An 8,329-nucleotide genomic window follows, 5' to 3' on the forward strand; every position below is an offset into this window, starting at 1 on the left:
GTGAACTGTGCCATCAGAACTGAGACATTCTAAAGTGAGCTCAACTGAGGTGTCCAGCCGATGTAGATATTATTCTAATGTTATACTGACAGAGGGAGACAGTTATCTGAAAACTTCTAACAAATAAAATCAGTCCGGTGACTGCAGTTCTCCTCTCTATGCTGTAATGTTAAAGAAAGTGAAAACGTCTGAATGATCACGTAGGAGGACACACACACACACACACACACACACACTGCAAAAAGTGTTATTAATCTTATATAATACCATAATATAATAATGATTTTTTTCTATCTTAATATAAGGTTAATAACACTTGGTTAGATAAGCAGGTTTTGCAGTGCAGACGGAAATATCCGATTACTCTCGAGGGCAATAGAAAGCATAAAGACCTCAGAGTAATTCAGATCGATATTGTTAGGTCCCACATTCAATACAGAGCCTATAGAGAGCATAGGCCAATTAAGAGTCAAATACTCTCCTACTGTATCACATCACACAGCGCTTGTGCAACTTGCACACTTTATTTAGGGTCTTGCAGTGGGCTCCGAGGCACCTAATCGACAGCGCTGTCTCACACAACCTCATAATACACTCAGTTTTACAAATCAGGCTGGAATCCAGACCACACAAAAATGCTGGCCAATTCTTTTTGAGGGTTTATTTTATCTTATTTATTTTTTGTTTCCATAACCTGATTCTGTTGGAAATCGAACATTAAACCTCACACATAAGAACACCTCAACATGAAGCTCAGTTGTTTATAATTAAAAAGTATTGTTAAACAGAGCGATGCTTACGAAGCACTTGTGTCTCTAGTGGCACATGCCTCCAATACATATGATAAATAAATCAAACAAATGATCAGCTGTTGAAATCCTGTCTTCCAAAATAATAAGCGACTTCGAGTTAACAAATGAGTACAAATCTATCAAATAAAAGTCTGAAACAATGACTGTAAAACAAGGCAAACATCAATGGGTGGAATGAGCCCATGTAGAATATGATTAGAATTTGAAACATTTTTCAGGATGACAAATGTTCAACTTCTCTAACAAGAAAAAAACAAATGGCCCAGGCATAACTTAAAATCTGCTGTAAAAAGAAAAGTATTTCTGCTGGGTTATAATAATTCACAACACCGGTAATTTTACAACAACATGGAAGCCTGTTATTGCCTGTTCAGGAACACAAGAACAACAGTGGGCTAGAGCAGAAAATGAAGTAGAGGAATGTTAGTAAAATATGCAGTTATGTTCTGCTGAGGTCACCGTACAGTAGGGGTGCAGATTACAGTAATGTCATGGTGAGCGATTACGCTATCAAACACGTTTTAAGCTGGTTATTGAAATATCAAAATAGTCTGTTTAAAGGTTGACAACAACCACACTTACAGCTTGCAGAATAGATGATCCTCTTGATAATCAACTGAATGAGATGTAAGTCTTTTGTCTTTTTGTGTTCCCTCTTATTTTCTGGACATGGGACAAGATGTAAAACTGAGATTAAAAACTGTGTGCGATGACAAATGAAAATGCATGTATTTAAGATATACTACTGTACAGAAATAGGTTTTCCGGTTGCTTAACGTAGCGTAACATCAAAAGTGTTCCTAGTTAGCAAAACCTTACACCCAGGGAGCAAATCATCAGCCCAGATTACATCAGCCTCACACTTTTTGCCAAACACTGCACACATTGTTTTGCATCACACTAAACACATTTCTCTACTTCTCTACACAGAAATATCACATAATGTCTTCTCTTTGCAATTTCAAGGCACTACTTTCCAAAATACCACACTCAATTGATCAAACACAACTATTGGGTGCAAATACACTCAGGTGCTGCATAATAGTAAACTCAACAATCAGTCCTGACAGGTGAACCCCTTTCTTTAACAGAAATTGAAGGCAATGTAGCACTGAGAGGAAGAGTGTGAGGAAGAGAGAGGATGATAGGGGAAATATGTAGGGGAAGAGGTAAAGGGAGAGGAAGAGATAGGGGTAGACCTGGAGGAGCATGTGAACAAAGACAAGGACCATTTGCAAATGTATGTATCAGATGAGATTTGAGCAATGCGGCATTTTGAAATGGATAGATATTTTGAGTGATTTTACAATGTAGAGACCAGAGAAACAACGTATTCAGTGTAAAAGTTTAAAAAAAAAGTATACAAGTAAAAAAGTAAAAAAGTAAAAAAGCATGCACTCAAGAAAATGCAATCAGCTGAGTAATCAGACTATATGATAGATTTGTTTGAGATATGACAACAACATAGTTTTCATAAATATATGTATATAGTTTTGACTGAAGTGTTTCATTTTGCAAAAGATCTGAGGGATTATGCTACTTATGGTGTTGGGTATGGTGTTGTGTTAATTGTGTGTAGTGTTGTGGAAAAAATTGACCCTGTTTTGAACATTGTTTGGAAAAAAAAAACTGTAAAAAGTATCAAAATGAGTTTTTCAATTTTTTTTTCCACAGAAGCAGATCATGAAGTTGCATGGTGAGAAACTAGTGGGAAGGACAGGTCCTTCATGGCTGTGCGATCAAATCTATTTCAGGTTATTACATTATAGAAAGAACACTTTAAAACTGTAAAAAAAACCTACATAAATCTAACCAATTGACAAAAATTAACAATCCATTGCGCAAATTGTGTATCATGAAAAGATCCACAAAAAGTGTAAGGAGCATGATAACCTGCACATCATTACAACTTGCTCAGCAATTTATTCTGATGCCATAACATGACAAAATATTTCTTACAACTCTCAAAACAGGCTAATATGAGATGTCAGAATGTAGTCAATAATTTAGTAAATTACATAATTTGGGCAAAGGACAACAAGATAAATACATAGGCAAACAAACCTCAAGCTAAATGTGAAACATGCACTCAAAACCCAATATATACAACAAAACTTAAACAGTGTGAGTTAGTGTTTGTGTATGAATGCTACAGGCCATTGTCTGAGTATGTTGAAAAAGTCATCATACATTGCAATCCCTCGTGTTGCTCTTTTCCTAGCATGTATTTTGCAGCAAGAGTTGGGATAGAAATGATGAGAAAATGTTTTTAGAACATTTTTAGAAAATGTTTTTAGAACAGTTTTAGAAATAGATTTCTTGAATGGGTCTGTGTGTCAGTCTAGTAACCACGGTCTATTTGCGGTCTTTCTCTCTCTCTCTCAGTGCATGTGTCTTTGTCTGTCTCCTGCATTTCTTCATTTTCAGAAGCACAGTCACACACACACTGACATCTCTATTGTTTGTACAAACTAACAGAAAATCACATATCTCCTTTCGTCCCCTAATTAACTCACCGTTAATCTCTCCACACACACACACACACACACACACACACACACACACACACACACACACACACACACACACACACACACACACACACACACACACTTCAGTACCCTCATATGTGCAATATCACATATGTGTGAGTACCCTCATTGGAAAAAGAATACCATGAATAATTTACAGGAATTTACCTCATTTAAATCACTTTGGAAAATGACTACATATTAATGAAAATGTCTACAATATCAGCACTTCTTGTTACGGCAAACTGAGGAGAAAGTGAATGGATTTGTTATTCATTGTCATTCATTGCAATGAATTTAACCCATATTGTAGATTAACCTAAAATATTTTCAGCACTAGATAATACTTTACAGTGCTGACATTAATCAATTGTCTAATCAGCTAGTCATTATGTCTTTCTTAAAAATGTTACATCAAACCAAGAGCTTTCTTTTAGACCTAAGATGGTGGGTGTGTCAAAAAGTAAATGTGTTGAAGTTTGGGTCTTGAGATATTAATTGTTGTTTCATCAGCAAAAGTAATTTATGCAATAGTACAGAATTATGTCAAAGTGACAGTGTATTTAGAAAGTATTCAGACCCCTTTTTTTACATTACATATTGCTGCCTTATGATTCAATCCTTTGAATTATTTCCCCCTCTCATTAGTCTACACTCAATACCCCATAAAGACAAATATCTCATTGAAACAAATATTCAGGCCCTTCAGGTGCCTCCCATTGGACCTAGGAGTCCACCCGTGGAAAATTAAATTGACTGGACTTGCACTGTAAAAAATGACTTGTCGTTTTAATTTGAAAAAATGGGTAACCTGGTTGCCTTGTAAGTTCATTGAGCATCATATAAGAAGGCAATTAAGTTGCATCAAATAAAGATAGCATGTTGATCTGACTAATATTCTAAATCAGAGAAGTACAATCAACTAAGGCTTCTTTGTCAACACAACATAATTTTTAGTGAATGTCACTTAAGACTATTTTAACTTGAGTGGAAGTTTTTCCCCCCAGAATACCCCTGTCAACATATTCTTAAAGAGATCACATATCACCTTATTGAAATTTGAGTACATTGAAATAAAATACATCACTAAGTGACAGTGACACTAAAGGCTATACTGTTGTTGTCATGTTGTCCTGTAATTATTAATTGGTGCCACAAACCATCAAGTAGATGACCATCCACAACAGCCTAACCTGTGCATAGGGCGTAAAGTATTGAATGTGCTGGAGGCAGGAACAGATACACAAACTTAATTGTGAAGTGTTTTCATTGTGAATATAATCTCTCTTATCAATTCGTAGAAAATGTATACTGTCCAAGACCCTTCATCTCATAAGGTGAAGATCAAATCCATCCCAGGAGAAAGTACACAGACACATAATACAAGTAAGCATTCAGCGGCTAACTTTGAGACACCTCCAAGTGGAAAGGCAATGCTAATTGAGAAAGTAGTCAATTTCACACTGTATGGTTACTTTCTAAAATGTCCTATACATTTCAATAATGGTCTTCTCCTTAATGGTAATCCTGACAATAAATCTCTTACACACTAATTTTGCTCATCAGTTGTTCTACGTCATACACATCCAAAAAACCCACAATAAACAGTAATAAAGAAAAAAAACATTATAAACAAGAAAGTAGCATTTACCCATAATCCCTAACGGCTGTAGTTAGGACCATAACTTACAAATTTAAGTACAGCCCACATATTATTGAGTTGACTTCAAAATCAAAGTTGAAACACTGTTAACTCATGAAATTTAGTTGAAACTACATTACTTATTTTTATAAGTTGAAGTAACTTAAGAAAAGACTTTACTAGACTTATTTTGAAATGGAAAATGGTTAGGACAATTAAACTTTTCCCAGAGCTGGCCACTCAGGAAAACTGAGAGATTGAGAGAGACCAGCCTTGGTAAGAAAGGTGATCAAAACCCCATGGTCACACTGGCGGTGCTACAATGGAGATGAGACAACAATCACTGCTGTAAAAAACACTTTTCAGAACCAATGAGGGAACTGGAAGTGTTTGAAGGAAATTGTGAAGCTTTCCGCACGCTGTTGGAAATATAACTATTGATTATAAACCCCTGTTAAACATAATAAACCTGACTCCGCTTAATGTAGAAATGGTTCACTTCAATGTAATATTACTATCCATAGTTGATATACCCACAATATAGACTGTGAGAATGCCTGACTCATCTTCTTATTAGGCCTACACTCGTTTAGTTCTAGGAATAATGTTCCTCTACTGCCGGTTAATTCTTAAAAACCGAACGTGTTGAAAACAAAACCACACAACTTGCGTTGTTTTTAACACATCTCTGTGTCCAGATAAGGACAACGCAGTTTGTGTTGTTTCCTTATGTTATTTGTTACACAATATGTGTTGAAAATAACACAACTTGCATTGTTTTTTTAACACATTCAGAGAATGAACATACCCAGCTCAGAGGATAATGACTACACACCTGTGGTGTGGGAGTTCTGACTACAGAATGGCTCCTCGAACACTGTGTCAACTACCCTTAAATAGGCTAGCCGGTTTGTGATTGAAGCAAGGCCGTAAACATAATATATACGTTGAGGGGGACATAAATTGTTGGCTACAGTGGTATCACTCACTGTTGTGCAAAATAATCACTTTAACTGGAAAATGGTATGCTAAATGGTTAAACAATATCTGACAGTTAAGGGAAGAAACTTTACAGAGAATTGCAGGAAAACACTGACTTGACTTGTACAATAATCCTCTTTTGAGCCATCACGTACTATGTGAAAGTTGTAGAATACCATGGAATTATAAAACACCAATTTAAAAAGCAGATATACAGATTGGTCATTATTTCTGAGAAATTACGCTCTTCCCTCTCTCTCCGCCCTTCGTCTCCTGTAGCCTTAGCTACCTAAAGTAGTTTGAATCACCAAATTGTCAGTGATGTCCCAGGCCGGCAAAATATAATAACTCCATGCCTCAACACTATCATGTCAGTTAAAATCATTAAAGATTTTACAATGACGAGGACCATTGGGAGGGTGAAGGTGACCCATGCAGTAGTGGTCATATTCCTTGAGTGCTCTTTTTAAGTTGAACTAGGGTGCTTAACTACTAGCTAATACAAACTATTGGTAACTAGACAAACATTCTATACAAGACCATATCATTTACTATCTTATGTGTTATATCATTATCATGTTAACAATATTCAAACCAAAATAATTGCACCTAACTAAGACTAAGCTATTTTTAACTAGATATGCCACCTTCCCCTCTCTTTAGGCTGCTCTGAATGCATTACATGATCACATGGAACCACGGTAATATAGCCACACAAAGGGATACCCAGAAAGCACATGCAGATGTTGCACAACCAAGTTTTTGAATATTTGCTGCACAATATCAGGGGTTATTTTCTATACCAATGCACAGATTTATTTTCATAGTTATGACTGTAATTTGTTCAACCCTCAATGGCATAAGATGTAATGGCATACGAAAATGAGAAAAACAGTATTATTAGACATTATTGTTTAAAAGAAAACATACTGTATAAACATATCACATGTGTTCATGAATTTGTACATAACGCACATTTAAACTTAATGTTTTGTGCGATTTACACCCTGAATCTCTATGGTAATTTGTTGTATGAAAAGCATGGTTCCTTGACTTGAGAACATGCAAAAGCTACCTCAGTCAACGTCAGTCAATTTGTAAAATGATTTCTTAGAACATGTGTGGAAAGATAGCATTGTCTTTGCTTCATTCATTTCTTTTCAGCTTTATTCATTCACTTTTATACACAGAATGTCATGTGCACTACAAACTTACAGAGTGTGTGGGTTTATGAATCATTGTTGTAAGAAATAAAATTGCTGACATTTGGCTTGTTAGATGATATATCTATTGTGCATTTTGATGCCAGCAACATGTTTCAAAAAAGTTGAGACAGGGGCCTGTTTTCCATTGTGTTGCATCGCTTCTTCTTTTAACAACAGTCTCTAAACATTTGGGAACAGAGGAGACCAGTTGCTGAAATTCTGAGAATGAAATGTTGTCCCATTATAGCCTAATTTAGGATGTCAGTTGCTCAACAATCTGGGGTCTTCTTAGTCATGTTTTTCTTTCCATTATGCTCCAAATGTGACAGCTCTGGACCAAATGCAGGCCATTTTAGCATCTAGACTCTTCTACTATGAAGCCATAGTGTTGTAACATGTGAATGCAGTTTGGCATGGCTTTCCCTGAAAAAGATGTTTGTCTGGATGGCAACATATGCAACTCAAAACCTGTATGAATCATTCAGAATTCATTTAGCCTTTCCCAGATGTGCAAGCTGCCCATGCCATAGGCACTACAGTCATTTCCTTTGTATAGCCGCATTGTGTTTAAACCGCAGAACCCTGTTTTACGCAAACGGGGAAAACAAGAAAAAGTAAAGTGTTAACCACAGCCCGTGTATTAACCACAGTGCCCAATAGACCAATGAATCAAAATCAGATCATGCTTTAATCATAAAGAAGAAAGGAGGAAAGAGATGCATTGACATGTGTAGCCCACACCCTTGTTTTAACCTCATAACAGAATAGCTTTTGCAAAATGAATGTATAAACCTTGGTTAGTAGGGAAATTACGAAAATACTGCTTTATTTGATGTTAAGGCTGTTTGAACTAGCCTAAATGGAATGACCCTTACTCAGTCTAAAGTGTTAAGAGCTTTCTATAGGCTACATCCATGTCAAATATTTATATTCTTGAAAGGTAGGTTTATTTACCGGCATTGGGTTATGCTGTAGGCCTAATCTAGAGTGCAATAATATTCAAACAACTGCAAGTGACTGGTGTCATGGCAGCCAACAGTGATCAGGGATTGAAATGCTGAGGACACATGGAACAATTGTGTGATATCAAGAGCAGAATACACTATGACGATGAATGCAACTAAGCAGCAAGATTGGAAAGAATTGATATTTGTTTTG

The sequence above is a fragment of the Alosa alosa genome, chromosome 14, assembly GCF_017589495.1.
Source record: "Alosa alosa isolate M-15738 ecotype Scorff River chromosome 14, AALO_Geno_1.1, whole genome shotgun sequence".
NCBI classification, from domain to species: Eukaryota; Metazoa; Chordata; class Actinopteri; order Clupeiformes; family Clupeidae; genus Alosa; species Alosa alosa.